Source organism: Aptenodytes patagonicus, unplaced genomic scaffold, assembly GCF_965638725.1.
Source record: "Aptenodytes patagonicus unplaced genomic scaffold, bAptPat1.pri.cur scaffold_273, whole genome shotgun sequence".
NCBI lineage: Eukaryota > Metazoa > Chordata > Aves > Sphenisciformes > Spheniscidae > Aptenodytes > Aptenodytes patagonicus.
Window position 1 is genome coordinate 20,358 of NW_027472196.1, and position 20,357 is coordinate 40,714.

The following is a 20,357-nucleotide window of genomic DNA, read 5'->3' on the forward strand; positions in this document are numbered from 1 at the left end:
CAAAACGTAGTTGCAACTTTTGTGATACCCGACCCATTCTATAGACAAAAGTCGTCTGATTTATTTAAGGCAGTCTTTGCTAGTAACAGCCACCAGTTTGAACTCGGAGATACGTGTTGTAGTGGAATTCCTCCGATTGTGTTCAACAGCAGCAAAAGGAGGATCATGGCTGGGAGTTCGGTGCGGCTTTCACCTGAGAGTGGTGGATCCCTGCGTCTTTACCTGCAACTTTAAGAGCAGAATAAGTACATAGCAATACTTGCACAGGGCCCTCCCACTTGGGTTGTGATGCATCTTTAGTTTTATAGACCTTTATCATGCCAGAATCTCCGGCTCGATACAGATGCAAACAGTTTCCTAAAGGTAAAGTTTGCGTAATTACAGCTTCCTAGCATTTCGCCCTAAAACTGTCTTGTAGATATAAGACATATTGGGTAACCGCTTCATCCCCTGCCAGAAGGCCTGTGCGTGCTGGAGCAAAGGTTCCTGGAATTCTATCCGGTCTTCCAAAGAGAGCCTCAAAAGGAGTGAATTTATGACCGGGGTTTGGGCATCGCCCTCATTCCCATAGTGCTAATGGTAAAGCTTCTGTCAATTTTAATTGAGTTTCTCTACAAAGTTTTGCCAGCTTACTCTTTAGAGTTCATTCCCTCTGCCTGTCCCGAGGATTGGGGGTGGTAAGGTGTATGCAGTCTTTGTCAAATTCCTAAAGCTTTATACACGTTTTTGAATGTTTCAGCTGCAAAATGTGATCCTTTATTGGAGTCTGTTTCTTCAGGCATGCCAAAACGTGGCATGATATCTTTCAGGAAAGCTTTCACCACCATTTGAACAGTTGCTTTTCAGGCAGGGAATGCCTCTACCCAATGGGATAATTGATCTATTATAACCAGGAGGTGGTTTTGCCCATCTTTTGGAGGCATATCTGCAAAGTCAATTGGTAGCGTCTGGAACGGCATCCAGGCCCAAGGGTACCCTCCTTTTGCTTTTGCCTCTCTTTTGGAGTCTGTGTTACATTCTGCACATCTCAAACATCCTTTTGTGACGTGTAATACCACCTGGGTCAATCCAGGTGCCACCCATGAGTGAGAGACCTGATTTTCTAGATAAGATGCTCCTCCGTGTGTCCAATGCTGGAGTTCTCTGACCAAAGGTATCAACATAATCCCAGAGAGAAAAGGTTTTCCTTCTAATGTCCAGATTCCATTTACTCGTTTTGCTCCTAAATGTTTCCACTTTTCAATTTCTTCTGCGGGTAAGGTTTCATGTTCTCTTTTTAAGTCTTCTTCAGTTATGGTCAATAGCATTTCTCCTTGTATTCTTGGTTGGACCTGTAAGGGTTGCAAGGTGTGCCTTAGCTGCACCATCGGCAAGATTGTTTCCTTCAGTCAGATCAGAAGTAGCTCGCTCGTGGGCTTTATGGTACAATACTGCTACTTGGTTTGGTTTTTCTAGAGCACGTAGAAGGTCCACACTTTGTTCTCGATGTGCTATTTTGTGTTGCGCTGATGTTAGAAACTCTCTTTCCAGATCAGTCCTGCTGCAAACACTACTCCCAGAGCATATTTGGAGTCCACGCAGATGTTAGCGGTTTGATTTTCTGCTAAAACACACGCTTGAGCTAATGCTATTAATTATGCAGCTTGTGTCCCAGAAGAGCTCTTGCTTCCAGGACCACAAATTGCGTGGTGACAGTGTATCCTGTAACTTCTTGTCCCTTTTGTAGTAGGATGATCCATCGCAGAATAACACCAAATCTGGGTTGTCGAGGGGCTGTTCCTTTACATTTGGCAACACTGTTGGTTTCAATTCCAGAGTCTCTAGGCAGTCGTGAAGAGATCCCTGTTCCGGCTGTAATGTTTCTGGCAGTAGGGTTGCTGGGTTCAATATGTCACATGGTTCTAAGCTAATATTTGTTTCCGTTAGTAGTATCAATTCGTAACAGTTCCAACATTGATGGGTAAATAAGGAATGACCCTTCTCAGTTAACACAGCTTTCACTGCATGGAGCACCATTAGCGTTAGGAGGTGCCCCAGCACCATATTTCTTGCTTTCTCAATCATCACAGCTGCTGCTGCAACAGCCCTAGCGCATGAAATCATGCCTTGAATTACGAGGTCTAGTTCTGCTGAGTAATACGCTACGGCTTGCAGACGTTTCTGGGCCAACTGGCTATTCCTTTCTGTTCATGTAATTATAATAAAAAAGGCTTGTCCTAGTCTGGCAGGGCTAATGAGGGAGCTTCCACGACTACTTGGTTTAGATCTTTAAATGCCTTTTGGGTTTCCGGAGTCAGGAAGCCCTCTGGATTTCAGTGCTGTCCTCTATATCCAAGGGATAGTTGTTTTTGCTATTTATGTTTGTTTGTTTGGAAGCCTAGGTTTTAACAGGGTAGCCTTGCTTGTAAGCCTGTGGTGGAATATGGATTAGACATACTCGTTCCATAAGTCGGACGTAGCCACAGTCCAAACCACAGCAGCAGAGGCAAACAAGCCCGACTGTTGGATATGCACTAAAAGCCCATCCTCTACCAGAAATCAACTCTCCTGGTTAGCTGTCCCATTGAGTTCTCAGTGGTACAAGGACGGGCATCGACGTTGCGAATTTTCACTGAAGAAAGGAAGGATACCACCCTCCTGCCAAGAAGGGTTTGTCACTACGCTGAAAGGAGACCCCTGGGTATGCTTGGAGAGCAAAGCTTACTCACTCTGTAGGGGCTGGGAACTGGAAAGGCCAAAAGAGCCTTAAAATTAAGAGAATGCATGGACACGGACAATGCAGATCTTAGGACCATACAGATGAAAAGGGGAGTCTTATGCCTGGAATGTTCCATAGATCTCTTCCTAGGCCTAAAGGCAATCGGTATTCCTCCACAGATTCTTCCAAAGCCTTACTATACACCACGTCCATGGAGAGTGGAAGGGAGAGTCTCCAGAAGCCCTTACATAAAACCTACTGTAATAAGCCATCACGCTGTAGAGTTTTTCCTGGATGGAGTTTATCAGGCCCTGCAGACTCTGAGACAATGTGGATATTTGCAGATGGATTAACTTGGTATTCTGCAGGAAGCCATAATCAAACTAAAGATAATGATACCATTTTCATTGCCACTCCAGGACTACAGGATCCTGATTGCTCTGAGTCATCTGCTCCGGGTCCGAACCTTACTGGTTTACCCAAACAACCAAATCCGGTACATGCTAACTCTTTTACAGGAAATAATTCACATGACTCAGATTTCTTTGAAGATTATACTACCCTATTTGCACAACTACCAGGGCAAGAGTGGAGAGGCAGAGAAAGGGCATTCGAGGATTTAGAATCACAGAATCATAGAATAGTTTGGGTTGGAAGGGACCTTTGAAGGTCAGCTAGTCCAACCCCCCTGAAGTAAGCAGGGACATCTTCAACTAGATCAGGTTGCTCAGAGCCCCGTCCAACCTGACCTTGAATGTTTCCAGGCATGGGGCATCTACCACCTCTCTGGGCAACCTGTGCCAGTCTTTCACTGCCCTCACTGTAAAAAGATTTCTCCCTTATATCTAGTCTGAATCTACCCTCCTTTAGTTGAAAACCATTACCCCTTGTCCTATTGCAACAGGCCCTGATAAAAAGTTTGTCCCCATCTTTCTTATAAGCCCCCTTTAAGTATTGAAAGGCCGCAATAAGGTCTCCCTGGAGCCTTCTCTTCTCCAGGCTGAACAACCCCAACTCTCTCAGCCTTTCCTCACAGGAGAGGAGTTCCATCCCTCTGATCATTTGTGTGGCTCTCCTCTGCACCCGTTCCAACAGGTCCGTGTCTTTCCTGCGCTGAGGGCTCCAGAGCTGGATGCAGTACTCCAGGTAGGGTCTCACCAGAGCAGAGTAGAGGGGCAGAATCACCTCCCTCGACCTGCTGGCCACACTTCTTTTGATGCAGCCCAGGAGACGGTTGGCTTTCTGGGCTGCAAGCACCCATTGCCGGCTCACGTCCAGCTTTTCATCCACCAGTACCCCCCAAATCCTTCTCTACAGGGCTGCTCTCAATCCCTTCATCCCCCAGCCTGTATTGATATCGGGGGTTGCCCCGACCCACGTGCAGGACCTTGCACTTGGCCGCCTTCAACCTCATGAGGTTCACACGGGCCCACTTCAAGAGCTTGTCCAGGTCCCTCTGGATGGCATCCCGTCCCTCGGGAGTCTCAACCACACCACTCAGCTGGGTGTTATCTGCAAACTTGCTGAGGGTGCACTCGATCCCACTGTCTATGTCGTTGATGAAGATATTAAACAGTACTGGTCCCAATACGGACCCCTGAGGGACACCACTCGTCACCAATCTCCATCTGGACATCGAGCCGTTGACCACTACTCTCTGGATGCGACCATCCAACCAATTCCTTATCCACCAAACAGTCTCCAGTTTAGAGAGAAGGATGTTGTGGGGGACCAGGTCAAAAGCCTTACAGAAGTCCAGACAGACGTCATCCGTAGCTCTTCCCTTGTCCACTGATGTAGTCGCTCCCTCACAGAAGGCCACCAGGTTGGTGAGGCAGGACTTGCCCTTGGTGAAGCCATGCTGGCCATCTCAAATCACCTCCCTGTCCTCCAAGTGCCTTAGCATAGCTTCTAGGAGGATCTGTTCCATGATCTTCCCAGGCACAGAGGTGAGGCTGACAGGTCGCTAGTTCCCAGGGTCCTCCTTTCTACCCTTTTGAAAAACGCGTGCAATGCTTCCCTTTTTCCAGTCACCAGGGACTTCACCTGACTGCCATGACTTTTCAAATATCACGGAGAGTGGCCTGGCAACTTCATCAGCCAACTCCCTCAGGACTCTCAGATGCATCTTGTCAGGTCCCATAGACTTAGGCATATTCAGGTTCCTCAGGTGGCCACGAACCTGATCTTCTCTTAACAGTGGGAGAGACTTTGCTCCCCCCATCCCCGTCTTGCAGTCCATCAACTCGAGAGGTGCGGGAAGAGAGGTTGCCAGTGAAGACCGAGGCAAAATGGTGCTGAGTACCTCAGCCTTCTCCTCATTTGTTGTTACCGGGGGGGGGGGTATGCTTTCTTTGACCTTCCTTTTCTGGCTGACATACCTGCAGAAGCCCTTCTTAATATTCTTTGCGTCCCTTGCCAAGTTCAGCTCCAGCTGCGCCTTGGCCTCCCCGACCCCATCCCTACACAACCAGGCAACATCCCTATACTCTTCCCAGGATACCTGTCCCTGCTTCCACTGCCTGTGCATTTCCTTCTCGACCTTTCATTTGACCAGCAACTCTCGATTCATCCATGCTGGTCTCTTGCCTTCCTTTCCTGATATTTACCCTCAATCTGAGCTGAAAAGTGTATTCTAAGTGCACTAATAACATCCACACAGTTTAGAGCCAGTATCGCTTCTGCCTCTGTAGCTCCTAGCTACTGATAGCTACGGGAAAAAGTGTTACAGCCCTCTGATAGAACGCGGCACTAAGTTCCACCTGGCTCTAAGAGCTTTCATCCCACGGTTAGGGGTTGCAAAACTAGAACGAGCTATTGCAAATGTGTCAGGAGAATTAGAAAAAGCCATTAATGAAAGCGCAGATAGTATTACAGCCCTACAGGAAGAAATCAAATTATTATCAGAAATGGTAATATGGAATCAATTAGCCCTACACCACCTTTTAGAAGCACAGGACAGAGTATGTGCATTACTGAATAACAGCTGTTATGGGGTTTCTATGTAAATCAGGACCACAAAAATGAAGCCAACAGAAACAAGAAAAAGACTCATTTGGAAATATTACATGAAGTAAGGCAGGGATCTCCCCTAAATCTGTTTGGGTGCTTAACCTCTTGGCTCCCAGACCTAGGTAGAGGACTGTGAACTAAAAGGATTTGGGTGGTTGTATTCACTACCTTGTTTCTCTTTGTAACTATATATATGTGTCTTTACAGTGTTGTATTACCTTAGGTGCTCGACTTAGGACTAAACTAATGCATAGTACAGAGTGACCCTGATGGTCAAAAGAAAAGGAGGGACTGTTAGGGAAATCTCATTCCCTAACTATTGTACCAATTAGTCCTTAGAGTATGAAATGGTATGAACTTGCTTAAGAGAGAGATATATAGTTTACACTGTATACTGCATAGCCATGGTTCAGTCAGCATGACTAAAGGGCCCCAACTCATTGCAGGTAGGAGAAGGACAGCCCCCACCCTGGAGAAGAAAGGATACCCCTGGACTACCCAGACCACGCCAGCATCCCAGCCCCTCCAACTCCTCTGTGAAACCCTCCCATGATCTGGCACCAGAGATAAGGAACCAGCAGCAAGCCTGACTCCAGGGACGTCTGGATCCAGAAAGAAGCAGATGGATGATGACGCCATAGAATTAGAGTTGCTTTGCAGAACAGCAGTATATGTGTGGGTTAAGTAGCAATTGGTCAAATCATGTTGTACCTGAACGCTTGAAAGGCATAAGAACCATGTGTAAAACCACATTCGGGGTGCCCCAGCTTGACTGGGACACCTCATGCCCATGAATAGAGAACGACTCTTGCAATTCTATACTTTGCATCCTAGCCCCTCTCCTCGGACAGCATGGGCCAGTTGCAAAATTTTCATGACAACACCCCTCTCCCCACTCTGAAAGTCATTCTCAAAGGCCGAGAATTGCCCCTAGGGGTGGCCCAGAAGCCTACCATTCAGCGGTGGACACTTTTACCTCCATCATCGCGCTGTCCTCCCAGGAAATGATCGTTCAGGAAGGACTTCCACTGAAACCATAACTCCAACAGGACTGCCGCAAGAATATGAGAGCGATGCGCCATCCTCTCCTATGCAAGATGCTCCCCAGTAGTACTTCCCGAGTATGGTTTACAGATGGAAGTGCCCACTTGAAAAATGGTGTTTGGTTCGGAAAATCCACAGCCATTTCTGCAGACGGAAAAGCAGAGTTAACTGAGGAAATAAAAGGTTCCGACCAGTGACCTGAGTCCCGGGCCATCACCTGAACCTTTGAAGCTGGAACCAGAACAGTTTATACCAACTCCGGTGCCGTATGGGCTGGAGTCACCCAGTGCCTTGGGAATTGGCAAGAGCTGCTGCACTCCCTTCAGAGAAGCTGCAGGCAGGCATTCATCTCCGCTTGTGTTTTGCCTGGGAGAACCAGGATAACAGCAGTGGCCTCCAGCCTAGTCCGGTATTTGGGCCCTGCATTGCTGCCATCCCAGCACTTAAGAAAAGCAATTAACAATTGCACCTGTGACCGGTACCACCTGCTCCTGACCCCTGGTAATATGGTTAGCATAACGAATGCCATTTTTAAGGCAAACAGACAGGATCTGTGACCGAGCTGGTCACGTATCAGTCCCCTTTCCCCTCCTCATCAGGCCCTGAAGGTCCTGGGCACCAGGCAGACTTCTTCTACCCCTCCCTATCAGCCTCAAGGTTCCTGGGCGCCAGGCTGGCTTCTTCCCTTCTTACGGGCCTTGAAGGTCCCAGGCACTCGGCCAACCAGGTTGTGATGACCCTGTCACAGAACACGGAAGCACAGCAGCACGCAGAGCACTGTCTATAAAATGAAACAGTATGTTTTCCCTCTTCTCCTCTGAGGCCTAATTTGTGGAGGCAACGACAAATGACACCTTCCCCTCCTGCGGGGCAGACGTTTTCCGCCTAGATATAACACATAAAATTGGATGGGAATGGCGTGAACCTCACGGAGTCACCTGGGTTCTACACCTGCCCTATAGCCCCACAAATAACAGCACTTAAATAACGATGCTTTAATAATGGGCAGGTACTCACCAGGTGCCCAGTGGAATGAGCACATTTTCCTGCTCTCTCCAACCCTTTAAAACTCCCACTCTCAGCCTGTCGTTTTTCTCACACTGACACGAGAAAAGGGCATACGGAAACCCATTTCTAAATGGGGAATCAAATCCCTTTATCTACCACTGAGTCCCAGGCACCCAACCAACCAGGCTGTGATGACCCCCTCACAGAGAATTAACAGGAGGACAAACAGGAGGAGGAGAAAAAGAAGACAAACAGGATGAACTGGTGGATGGCAGGAGGAGGAGGAAGGGGATGAAGAGGATGAGGAACATAGAAAGAGAATGAGAGGAAGGAGGAAGAAGAGAAAGAAAAGGAGGAAGAGGAGGAGAAAGAAGAGATGGAGGAGGAAGACAAGGAACAGTCAGAAGAGCAACAGGTGGCACAGCACTAGAAGCAGGAGGGGAAGAAGGAAGAGAAGAAGGATGAGCAGGAGGAGGAACAGAAGACAGAGGAACGAGATACAGAACAGGAGGAGGAGGAGGACGAACATGAGAAAGAAGAGAAAAAAAGAGGAGGAAGAGGAGTAGGATGAGAAGTCTTATGAGGAGCGGCTGAGGGAACTGGGGTTGTTTAGTCTGGAGAAAAGGAGGCTCAGGGGAGACCTCATCGCTCTCTACAACTACCTGAAAGGAGGTTGTAGCGAGGTGGGTGTTGGTCTCTTCTCCCAAGTAACTAGCGATAGGACAAGAGGAAATGGCCTCAAGTTGCGCCAGGGGAGGTTTAGATTGGATGTAAGGAAAAATTTCGTTAGTGAAAGAGTGGTTAAACATTGGAATAGGCTGCCCAGGGAAGTGGTTGAGTCCTCATCCATCCCTGGAGGTATTTAAAAGACGAGTAGATGAGACACTTAGGGACATGGTTTAGTGGGTGGTGGTGTTGGGTCGACGGTTGGACTCGATGATCTTAGAGGTCTTTTCCAACCTCAATGATTCTATGATTCTATGATTCTATGAGAAGGAGGAGGAGGAGCTAGAGGGGCAGGAGGAGGAGAAGGAGGAAGGAAAAGGAGAATGAAGAGGACTAGGAATATGAGGAGGAGGAAGATGAAGAGAAGGAAGAGGAGGATGCCATACAGGATGAAGAGGAACAGAACAAAGAGGAGGCGGTGGAGGAGGCAGGGGAGAAAGAGGAGAAGAAGGAGGAAAGAAACAAGAAGAGGATGAGCAAGAGGATGAACAGGAGAATAAGGACGATTAACAGGAGAAGGAGGATTAGGATGAAGTTGTAGGGGAGGATGGGAGGAAGGGGGAGGAAGAAGAGGAGGATGAGGACAACTACAGCAACGACAAACAGGAGGACAGACAGAAGGGGGAGAAGAAGGGGAGAAGAATGACAGTGAAGAGGAGTAGGAACAGGAGGTGGAGGAAGGCGATCAGGCGGAGGAAGAGGGGGAGGAGAGGAGGAAGCATTGCGAGCTAAATGTTCCAAGGCACACATACAGCAATGTACAATGAGAAATCACAAATAAACATACTTGGGAACGAGTCCCCACAGTCACCTTTTTCTCCTTTTCCCCTTCCAGGTGACACTGGTCAAGCCCCAGGCACCTGCAGCCGCTCGCTGTACACAACTCCCCTGACGCTGGCTATCTGACACACGTTTAATAAAACAACGCAGCCCCAGAGATTTTGTCTGTTCACCTTGAGCTGGGGGAAGGTGTGTACGTGGGTGAGGACAATCTGCTTTATCCCTTTAATTTTTATGCCTCAGCAAAACCACTGCAAGTTTCGGACGAGAGGACAGCACTGAAAATCAAAGGGTAAGCGACCAAGAAGGCTCCAACCACACATTTTCACCTGGTTGCCTTAAAGAAAAACAGAGTTTGGATCCCGATTGCTCACTTCAGCCTGGATTAGTCCCGTCTCTCATCTGAAAGCTACTGCGTGCCTGGCTGAGGACAGACACAGTCCACTCAGAGAGCAAGGAGAGCTCAACCCTGCACTTTCCTTGGTCATGTTTCCTTGGACAACTTATTTGCTGGGTTGCTTGAAAACCTGTAACTGCAAGAATCAGGAAGAAAACCTCCCTGATGAACTTCCCGGCTGCGGTAAAACCATCCGCTCTCGGTACCCCCATTTCCCAAGAGCCGGCAGCACAGCTTGGGTGGGAGGAAGGCACGAATCAGACCTCGGGGCTGAGAGACAAGCACAAGCATCTGCCAAGGGAGCTGCATCCAGCCAGGAGCACTCCCCACTGGCTTCTCTGACAACAAAGCCCTGGTGCGTGCTCCCACCAGGAGGAAGAAACAACTTCCACTTCCACTTCTGCAAACCCCCATTTATGAAAGACTGTCAACAGAGATGGGGCTGTCCGTGAGCATGAGAACCACATGAAGGCCAGAAGACAGCAAAGGCACCTGGTCTGACTCCACCAGAGCATGCCTGCTCCAAAGCGTGGCAGCCTCCTTTCAGAGAGGAGGCAACTCTACCTCCCCCTGCCCTGCTAGCGTGAAACATCGGTCTCCAGATGTCAGGGCTCGGGCTGGCGACACTTGGGGTAGCAGCAGGAACACTTTGGCGTATATGCAAAGTGTTCCCAGAGCTTTCTGCTGGCATTTGCACAGCTCACAGCCCAGGACAGAAGTGTCTGTGAACACCACGTGCTTTTCAGTTTGCCTTCCCAGACCAAGCCAAGCTGTGATACAAGAGCTTTGGTCCTCCCTGTCTCCCAAGGAAAGCTAGAAATGGCATTATCACCATCGAGCTCCTGTGGGATATAAAGAAAACCTGTCAGGCAGCAGCTGCATCCTGTTGCGTAGGCCTTGAACTAGCCCTGGGAAAAAGCTGACCAGCAGATTGTGCTACATAAGAAAAAGCTGCTCTGTAAAGATGCCTTCAAAGACTTGCGCAAGCGAACTTGACCGACAGTGACCTCGCCTATACAAGTGAGTCTATTGTTCGAAGAAACCAGACGGTTTCTAATGAATTTTCTAACCAGCTAATGAATATGCATTAAGTGTGCTTCCACGGGGGGGGGCAGCAGGGAGGGTGGGGGTTGTGTGTACAAATACTCAAAAGTGAATGGTAACAGGCGATGTCATGGCCAAAGCCAATAGGTTTTTTAGACTGTAAAAATGAATATGTGAGTTGCCTTAAGATTGCATATAAGGAATCAAGAACTGTAACGCGGGGGTCCTTCTCGGGCTCCCAGCCGAGAGGCACCTTTATGGCCAGCAATAAAAAGGGGGTTTAGTTAGTCTGTACATCTGCTGCCTTCTTTCCCGTACCCACGCATGAACTAGAAGTGCAAGCAAACCCATTTCGGTAGAAGTTCAGGTCAACATTTAAACAGCCAAAATTCTGAATAGTTACGCTGACCCTTACTTAGATATTTATTTTATCTTCCTTTGATACGTAACTAATCATATTCCCTCCTACCCACAGTCTTTCCTCCCAGCCACACAGCTCTCCTACATAAGAAACATAAGCTACATAAGCTACAAAAGAAAAAAAAAAAAACCTGCTTTGGTGAACACCAAAACATCCTTTCTCAAACTCTTCATTGCCCCATCTGAGAGTCAAGGGACAGGATCTCCTAAAGGCTCTTTCACAGGCACTGCCCTGACAACCCCCCACTGCTGCTCTACTAGTGCACAAAGAGGTTAGGAAGAGGTTCATTTTTAAGTCTACATAGACAGTTTCTGAAACTAGACGAGTCGTTTTTAACGAGGATAAGCCCTTTGCCTTGCATCTGGCAACCAACAGGGATGTGGACCCAGCAGCACAGACCCCTGCCATACACAAAGCACCACCCTACGCACAGGGAAAGCACGACAAGTCAGACGTGGTACCCAGTAACAACAAAAAACGGCTCTTCACATCAGTGCTCTGGATGATCAGGTTAGTTCTTTTAGTCAGACACAGAAATCGGAAGTGATTTCTTCTTCTTTTGCTGAAGTAGGCTTTTAAGTAGATATTGCCAAAGAATGCAAAAACAACCAAAACCAGTTACAGCAGGTACTCTCATCCTCACTAGATGCATATCATTGAAGTGTTTCGTAGAATCACAGAATCATAGAATGGTTTGGGTCGGAAGGGACCTTAAAGATCACCTAGTTCCAACCCCCCTGCCATGGGCAGGGACACCTTCCGCTAGAACAGGTTGCTCAAAGCCCCGTCCAACCTGACCTTGAACACTTCCAGGGATGGGGCACCCACAACTTCTCTGGGCAACCTGTTCCAGTGCCTCACCACCCTCACAGTGAAGAATTTCTTCCTTCCATCTCATCTAAATCTACCCTCTTTCAGTGTAAAGCCATTACCCCTGTCCGATCACTACATGCCCTTGTAAAAAGTCCCTCTCCAGCTTTCTTGCAGGACTGGAAGGCTGCTATAAGGTCTCCACGGAGCCTTCTCTTCTCCAGGCTGAACAACCCCAACTCTCTCAGCCTGTCTTCAGAGGAGAGGTGCTCCAGCCCTCTGATCATCTTCGTGGCCCTCCTCTGGACTCACTCCAACAGGTCCATGCCCTTCTTATGCTGGGGGCCTCAGAGCTGAACGCAGCACCCCAGCTGGGGTCTCACCAGAGCGCAGTAGAGGGGCAGAATCACCTCCCTCGACCTGCTGGCCACGCTTCTTTTGATGCAGCCCAGGACAGAGTTGGCTTTCCGGGCTGCAAGCGCACATTACCGGCTCATGTTGAGCTTCTCATCAACCAACACCCCCAAGTCCTTCTCCACAGGGCCGCTCTCAATCCATTCTCCACCCAGCCTGTATTCGTGCTTGGGATTGCCCTGACCCAGGCGCAAGGGCCTTGCACTTGGCCTCGTTGAACTTCATGAGGTTCGCATGGGCCCACCTCTCAAGCCTCTCAAGGTCCCTCTGGATGGCATCCCTTCCCTCCAGCGTGTCGACCGCACCACACAGCTTGGTGTTGTCGGCAAACTTGCTGAGGGTGCACTCAGTCCCACTGTCTATGTCACTGACAAAGATGTTAAACAGCGCCGGTCCCAATACCGACCCCTGAGGAACACCACTCGTCACTGGTCTCTACTTGGGCATCGAGCCGTTGACCACAACTCTTTGAGTGTGACCGTCCAGCCAATTCCTTATCCACCGAGTGGGCCACCCATCAAATCCATGTCTCTCCAATTTAGAGAGAAGGATGGCGTGCGGGTCAAAGGCTTTGCACAAGTCCAGGTAGATGACGTCAGTTGCTCTTCCCTTATGCACCAACACTGTAACCCCGTCGCAGAAGGCCACCAAATTTGTCAGGCAGGATTTGCCCTTAGTGAAGCCATGTTGGCTGTCACCAATCACCTCCTTATTTTCCATGTGCCTTAGTATAGTTTCCAGGAGGATCTGCTCCATGATCTTGCCAGGCACAGAGGTGAGACTGACTGGCCTCACATTCTCTTCTCTACTCTAAAGGGTCCCCACTTGAGATGCGTTTGAGTTACATTACCGTTAAACATACACCACTACCAGACACTTCTCTAGACTGAAGGCTGACAGCAGTGTGCAAGGACAGTCCTTTCTGCACATCTCACTCCGGGGTAGAAATCCTAGAGACTTCCTTTAAGGACAGAAATCCAAAGAGCTACAATAAGCTTTTTAAATCAAGCACAGCAAATAAAAAGCAAGCAAACAAACAAAAAACAACAGGTAAACCTCTGAGGCACCAAGGAGGAACAGAAGGTCTCCCGTTAAGTCCACTACCCCTCACAAAACAGACAAGTGGTTTAAAGAGATGCCTGCAAAGAAACCGTGGACGGAAGATAACCCTGATAACTCCAGTACAAGCGACCAACGTGCAAACAGCAGCACTGACCCTTCTGCTCCTCCTACAAGCTCTTTGCCAGCCATGTGAAGAGGCAAATGCAAGGATGATTGAATCAGATCTGACAAGAATTGCCCCCCAAAACCCAAAACGATCAAGAAATCTATTTGAAATACGGATTCACATCCACTATCGTGGATGATGAACCTCACCCTAAGCACACGTTGTGCCTTGAGATACGAGCTAAGGACTGCATGAAGTCACCACCACGAGCAGACATTCAAACCCAAAGCATCCAGAACACGCAGACAAACCTCCACCATTTTTTCAGCAATGTTTCAAGTCACGCATTACTCAGTCCAGCACTTTATGAAATGTCACTAAACTTAACGATAGCAGCCTCTTGGCAGGTTTCTTACTCAAAAGCAAAAACCAAAAAGCCACGTACCCTTGGGGAAACCCTTGTCCTTCCGTGTGGCTGGTGTCTTCCCATGGCTCTTCCTCAAGGCAGGAGAAATGACCATGACTTTGGAAGTCCACATAAATTCAGAAGTACACTTAGTCTTCTGGCAGTCATTACCTATGGGCCAGAAGCCCTCTCACCCCTCCCCAGAAGTGCTCGTCAGTCATCTGGCAGTCATTCTCCATGAACCGCAAGTCCTCCATACCTACCTACCTACAGACCTACCTACCTACTGACTCTCCAGAAATGAGTCGGACCGCACCACAAGTGACACTGCCCGACCTGCTGCAGACATATTAGACCAGAAATGATGGTTTCAAGACAGACAACACAACACAATCCACCAGCACAGCAAAAAATCAACCAGAAGAAACACTGTACACAAACCAAAGGTCCCTATCCAAACCCTTAAAAGGCAAACAAGCCAAAAAAGGACTCTCCACTAAAGCAGACCACGCAGAACACAAGAGAAGGTAAAAATAACCTAACCCCAGGAACCCATGGCCAACAAACCCACATTCTGTCCACAACAATGACATGCTTTAATCCTAACTCGCTTAAACTCTGGCATACCATAACCCTGCCACCCCTGTCGTGGTTTAATCTCAGTCGGCAACTAAGCACCACGCAGCCGCTCGCTCACTCCCTCCCACCCGGTGGGATGGGGGAGAGAATTGGAAGAGCACAAGTGAGAAAAACTCGTGGGTTGAGATAAAAACAGTTTAATAATTGAAATAAAATGATAATAATAATAATATTGTAATAATATGATAATAATAATACTACACAAAGCAAGTGATGCACAGTACAATCACTCACCACCCACCGACTGATGCCCAGCCAGTCCCCGAGCAGCGCCCCCCCCGCCAGCTTTCCCCAGTTTATGTACTGAGCATGACGTCACATGGTATGGAATGTCCCTTTGGCCAGTTTGGCTGTGCCCCCTCCCAGCTTCTTGTGCACCTCCAGCCTTCTCAGTCAGTAGAGCATGGGAAGCTGAAAAGTCCTTGGCTAGTGTAAGCATTACCTAGCAACAACTAAAACATCGGTGCGTTATCAACTTTGTTCTCATCCTAAATCCAAAACACTGTACCAGCTACTAGGAAGGAAATTAACTCTATCTATCCCTGACGAAACCAGGAAAACCCCATAACCCTAGCAAACTGTAACCCTAGCACATTGTAGCCCTAAGATATCAAAAAATTGAACACAAACTCCCCGGAAATCTCTGCCAGGGACTTCAGGTGGCCCGGATTTCAGACATCACAACTCTGAAGTGGGAGTGGGACAGAGCCACCGGGATGTCACCAGCATCCATCTTCACATCATCCATCACACCCTGAAAAAGTGCCCGGGTTAAACACCCCCAGGGGAGAAAGGCTGAGGCACTCGGGAGACTTTGAACCAGCCAGCCATGACCACGGGGCTTCAGCTCATCATTTCTGTGTCAGAGCCACCAGGCAGATGACCCCGTCCTCCTTGAGACGCCCCTTGGGGCAGCCGCACCTAGTGCCGGGTGGCTGGATACAGCCTTTGCTCTATGGGGAGGTACTTCCTGGGAGCAGGATCTCTCACGGGGGCACGGGGAAACCCTCTTCAGGCCTGGATGTCTGAACAACATCTCTGCGCTGCTCCATATCTCACCAAAACCAGGGGTGGAGGAAGGCTGCTTTGGTGGCCTCCAAGAGAAACAGCTCACCTGGGCTGCTCTGCGGCCACCGGGCGCCTTTGCTGTCAGGTGGGTCTCAGTGCTGCTCTGCAATCGGCTGTCACCTCCCTGCAGGATGCTCTCCAGCGCATGGTACGTCTCCATTTGTCTACCCTGTGGACAAAGATCGAAAGGGAGGGATGGGGTTTGCTTTGCCCCCATTCCCAGGGCGCCACAAGAGAGACCTGCCACCCCCAAATCAGCTGTGTGACGTGGACACCACGTACGAGCTGCACACGTGGGTCAGGACGGCTGTGGGGAACGGGCAAGCCATTCTGCGGTGCCCTCAGCGCTGGCAGAAAGCAGAGCTGGAGACAATGGGGGGAAGCCCAGGGCAGCTGGCAGCCGGCGGTGGGGCGCGGCAGGGTGCAGCACCCGCAGAAATTCCCCGCTTCTTGACCCTCCGCCCCAGGGCTGCAGCACAGGGCTGGCACCAGCTGGGGCTTCGCTGGGAAAAAACAGGTAGGGGTGACCCTGACACCCTGCACGTGTACCTGGCCCCACGATCGGACAACCTGTTCCTCTGCCGATCGCCACCACGGGATCCAGAAAGCAGCACTGCTGGCCATGGCATGGTCCGGAGCCATCTCTCATGGATGAGTCTTTAACCAGCAGGCCTAAAAAGAAGAAAAATTGCCCAGAAGAATTAGGCTGTTCTCAAGGTTTTGCAGGCCGTATGGTTTTTTGAGCTGCCTGCTGGTGCCGTTCCTGGGGAGTGCTCAGGAAACAGGGCGGCTGCCTGTACCTGCAGGCAGGTGGTGGAGTGCATGCAGGGGGAGCAAGCGATGGTTTGTGCGGCTGTTGAACAGCTTCGGGCTTTAAACGTGTCCAACCTGGTACGCCTGGTTCCTTTTTCCTTGCAGGTTGTATTTAGAGCTTAAACAGTACTTTTTTAAAAGCAATATCAACAACTAACCAAACAAAAAAAACAGCTGGGAAATTTTTTTCCTCCCAGCTGGGCTTTTCTTCCCCAGTCCTGGCCACTCTCCAAGGCAACAATCGTCACCAATATTGGGGCACAGGATTGGGCCTAGGGCAGGGCTTTTGCAGGCAGCACATTTCTTGAGGCTCCCGGTAATGCAGTTCCTGGGGAATGCTCAAGAAATGGGGGCAGTTGCCCATAATTGCTAGTTTTGGTCTCCCCCCATCGCTCTCTGTCCAGCTCCCTGCCCCAGTTTTTAATTCCTCCCTCTCTGTCTTTAGCCCATCGCTATTTTTTTCTTTCTCTGTCCGGCTCTCTGTCTGTCTTTTCTAATTCCTCCCTGTCTGCCCTATAGCCTGTTGCTATTTTTCTCTTTCTCTACATATCTCTCCCCCGCTCCCACCCCTCTCTTTTTTCTATCACAGTGTCCGCCTTCCTGGCCTTATTTTCCCTCTCTGTCCTGCAGCCTCTCCCCTCTTTCCTGCCTGTCTCCCCTGCTCAGCTGGCTGGGCCTTCTCTCTTCTCTCTGGGCCTCCATGCTGCTCCCCATCCCCTTTTGCTCTTCCTCCGTCTCCATCCTGGTGGCCATCACTGTTCTGTCCTTCTCCGCCTCCTGGTCCTCATCCACATCCCCGTTTCTCAGTCTCTCTGCATTCTTTTGTTTCACAAATTCGTTCGAGTAGTATATTCTTTATTTGCAGCGCGCTGGATGCACGGGGGATCTCTCCGCCTATCGTGCATGCCTACGACAAAAGTCACATTATATTTATACAATTGAATAATCAATATTCTAATAATGCCTATACATATTTATTATCTGACCACGCCTACCCACGCTTCTTATGCTAATTAGTTGCGCCTGCGCAGATCTTCTAAATAATTCGGGGCTGGGGTCGTTCCGATGAAGGCTGGTAGTCTTCCTCGTCCCCTTTCACCTAGTTGGCACCAGGTTTCTGCTGATCCTTGAATATTTTTTGTCCTTATCTTTAACTATGTTGTTGACTGTTGGGATGTTCCTCTGCACTTGTCGGATCCTCTCATTATCTAATCTTAAGGTTGTTTTGTGGTTCCTGTGTTCTTTTGTCTTCAGAAGGACATAGTTAATGATTTACGCAAACATCTGTTCCTTATTAAACACATGTCAGAGTATATATAAGAAGCTATATGTATCATAAATTATATAGCCTTAATTAACCAAATACATTCCTTGTTTTCCATCACTTTCCTGTCCTTCTCTTGCTCTGTGTCCTGCTCTCTCTCCCGGCCTCTCTCTTCCTCTCTCCCTTTCCTTTTCCCTCTCACCCTTTCCCCTCTGTCCCTCTGTCCTGCTCCCTGTCCCATTTCTCTGTCACTCCCCTCTCCTGCTGCCTCTTTTGTCTCTCTGCCCCCCTGTCCCGCTCCCTCACCCTGCCTGTGTCTGACCGTCCCTCTGCCCTCCTTCCTGCCCTTCTCCTTCTCTCTCCCTCCCTCTCTCCGGCTGCTTATCGCTGTTTTTCTTCCTGCTCCCCGCTGTCCCCCCTCCCTCCATCTCTTTCCCTCTCTACCCTTGTGCCGGCTCCTCACCAGTATTTCTCCTTCCTCCACTCCCTGCCCAGCTCCCCCCTGTTCTCCTCGTCCCTCTCTCCGTCTCCCGTCCCTCTCTCTGTCTCCCATCCCTCCCTGGCCACCCCACCACCCTGCCCCACCCCTCTCTGCCGCTCTCTCCCCCTCTCCTCCCCCTCCTCCCTGCTCCACCTGGGCTCCGGGGCCTGGGCCTGGGCAGCTCCGGGGCAGATGGCCGGGGCCTCGGGGGGGCGGGGCCGGGCCGGGGGGGACGGTGTCCCCGCAGGATCAGACGGCAGGAAGGAGCACCCCGCAGCATGCTGGGAGCTGTAGGCCTGGGGCACAGGGCTGCCAGGCAGCCATGTTGCTCTCGGGAGGTGCAGTCTCTGCTCCAGCTGTGGCTCGGCTGAGGTGAGGGCCAGGGCCTCTCAGGCTGCATCTGGCTCTGGTTTGCGTGGGCTGTCTCTGGCCTTGCTCTCCTGGCGGCGTGGGCGAAAAGGGACACGTGGACAACTACTGGCTTTGCAGAGGAGCTGCCGCGGCTGAAGCTGAAGAAGCCAGAAAAAGGTAAAGCAGCTGGAGAATGAAGTGAAGGGGATCCCGCCAGCTGCTGCCTCCAGCTGCAGGCAAGAGGCAGCTGGCCTCTCTGGGTGAGGAAGGGTCCCTCTGAGTAGTCCTCAGCAGACCAGATCGCCAACGTGCACCGCGGGGTATAAGGAAGGAAAATTACAGTACGGCCATGTAGTGTGTGTGTGCGTGCGTGTGCATGGCTGTGTATCCAGGAAGCCTCATGTTGTAAGAGCTGTGAGACACCAATACGTTCTCTTAGGTGGAGGACAGGCAAGCAACTGGAGCTACAGAAGAGGAAGGGAGGAAAAGACAGACATGGAAAGAAGTGCCTGAACTGTAAAATTTGCCTGGCGGTGCAGGGAGTCAGAGCTCCAGTGAGTCCTGGGCCCTTGGGGCCATGTCACCCCTCTTCTGCATCTCAGTACCTCCCTGACCCCTCCCCTTTCCCTCTGTGTAATTTTTCTTGCTCCTCTGTGCCTCTCTTCCTCTCTATTATTGTGCTCTGCTCCCTGTCCCGCCTTTCTCTTTTCTCCAAGTGCCTCCCTCTCTCATCCTACCTTTCCCTTTCCCTTCCTCATCGCCCCTCTTTCCTGCCCCCTGTGCCTCTTTTTTCCTGTCTCTCTCTGTCCTGCAGGCCATTGTGGTTTTTTCCTTCTCCATCTCTTTGTCCTGATCTGCATCCCTCTCTTTTCCCCCAGAGTCTCTCTGGCCTGCTCCCCGTCTTTTGTCTCTTTCTGCCTGTATGTCCTGCTCCCTGTCCTTGTCCTCCCCTCTCCCTCATTCCTTCTGCTTCTTTCTTTCTCTCTCTCCACTGCTCTGTCCTGTTCACTGCCGCTGTTTTTTCATTCTGTATCCCACTGTCCCTGTCCTCCTTCCTGTTCACCTCCGCTCTCTCTGTCCCTCTCTGCTGCTCCCTGACCATTCCCCCCACCCTCCTCCATCTCTCTGCAGGGCTCCTGATACCCCTCTCCCTTTCTCCAGCTCTCTGGGCTGCTCACCGGCCTTGGTTTTCTCTTCCTCTTTGTCGTTATTCTTGTCTGTTGGTCTGTCCTGCTCCCTGCCCCATTGTTTCTCGCTATATCCCTCTGTCCTGCTCCCTGCCCCTATCCCTGCCTGTGTCCTTTTTTTACTCCCTCTCTGTCTTGCTGCCCGCCCCAGGCTTTTTTTGCAATCTCTATCCTGCCCCTGGCCCTTATTTTCCTTTCTCTTTCCGGCTCCCTCTCCCTGCCTCTTTTCCTCTTTCCCTGCTGCTTCTTTCTCCAGCTCTGTCCAGATCCCCGTCCCTTTTTCCCTCTTGCTGTCCTTCTGTCCTTTTTCTCTTTTCTGTCTTTCTCTCTCTGTCCCCTTCCCTGTCCCATCCTTTCTCACTATATCCCCTTGTCCAGCTGGCTGCTCCTTCTTTCATCTCTCTCTTGCTCTGTTTTTTCTTTCTCCATCTCTCTGTCCCGCTGCCCATCACAGTTGGGTTTGTCCTCCAATGCTGTCCTGCCCCCTGTTCCTTTTCTCTCTCTCTGTCACTCTCTCTTGCTCCCTGTGCCTTTAATTCCTCCATCTCAGTCCTGCAGCCCGTCACTATTTTTTCCTCTGCCATCCCTTTGTCCTGCTCCCTGTCCTTGTCTCTCCTCCCCTTTGT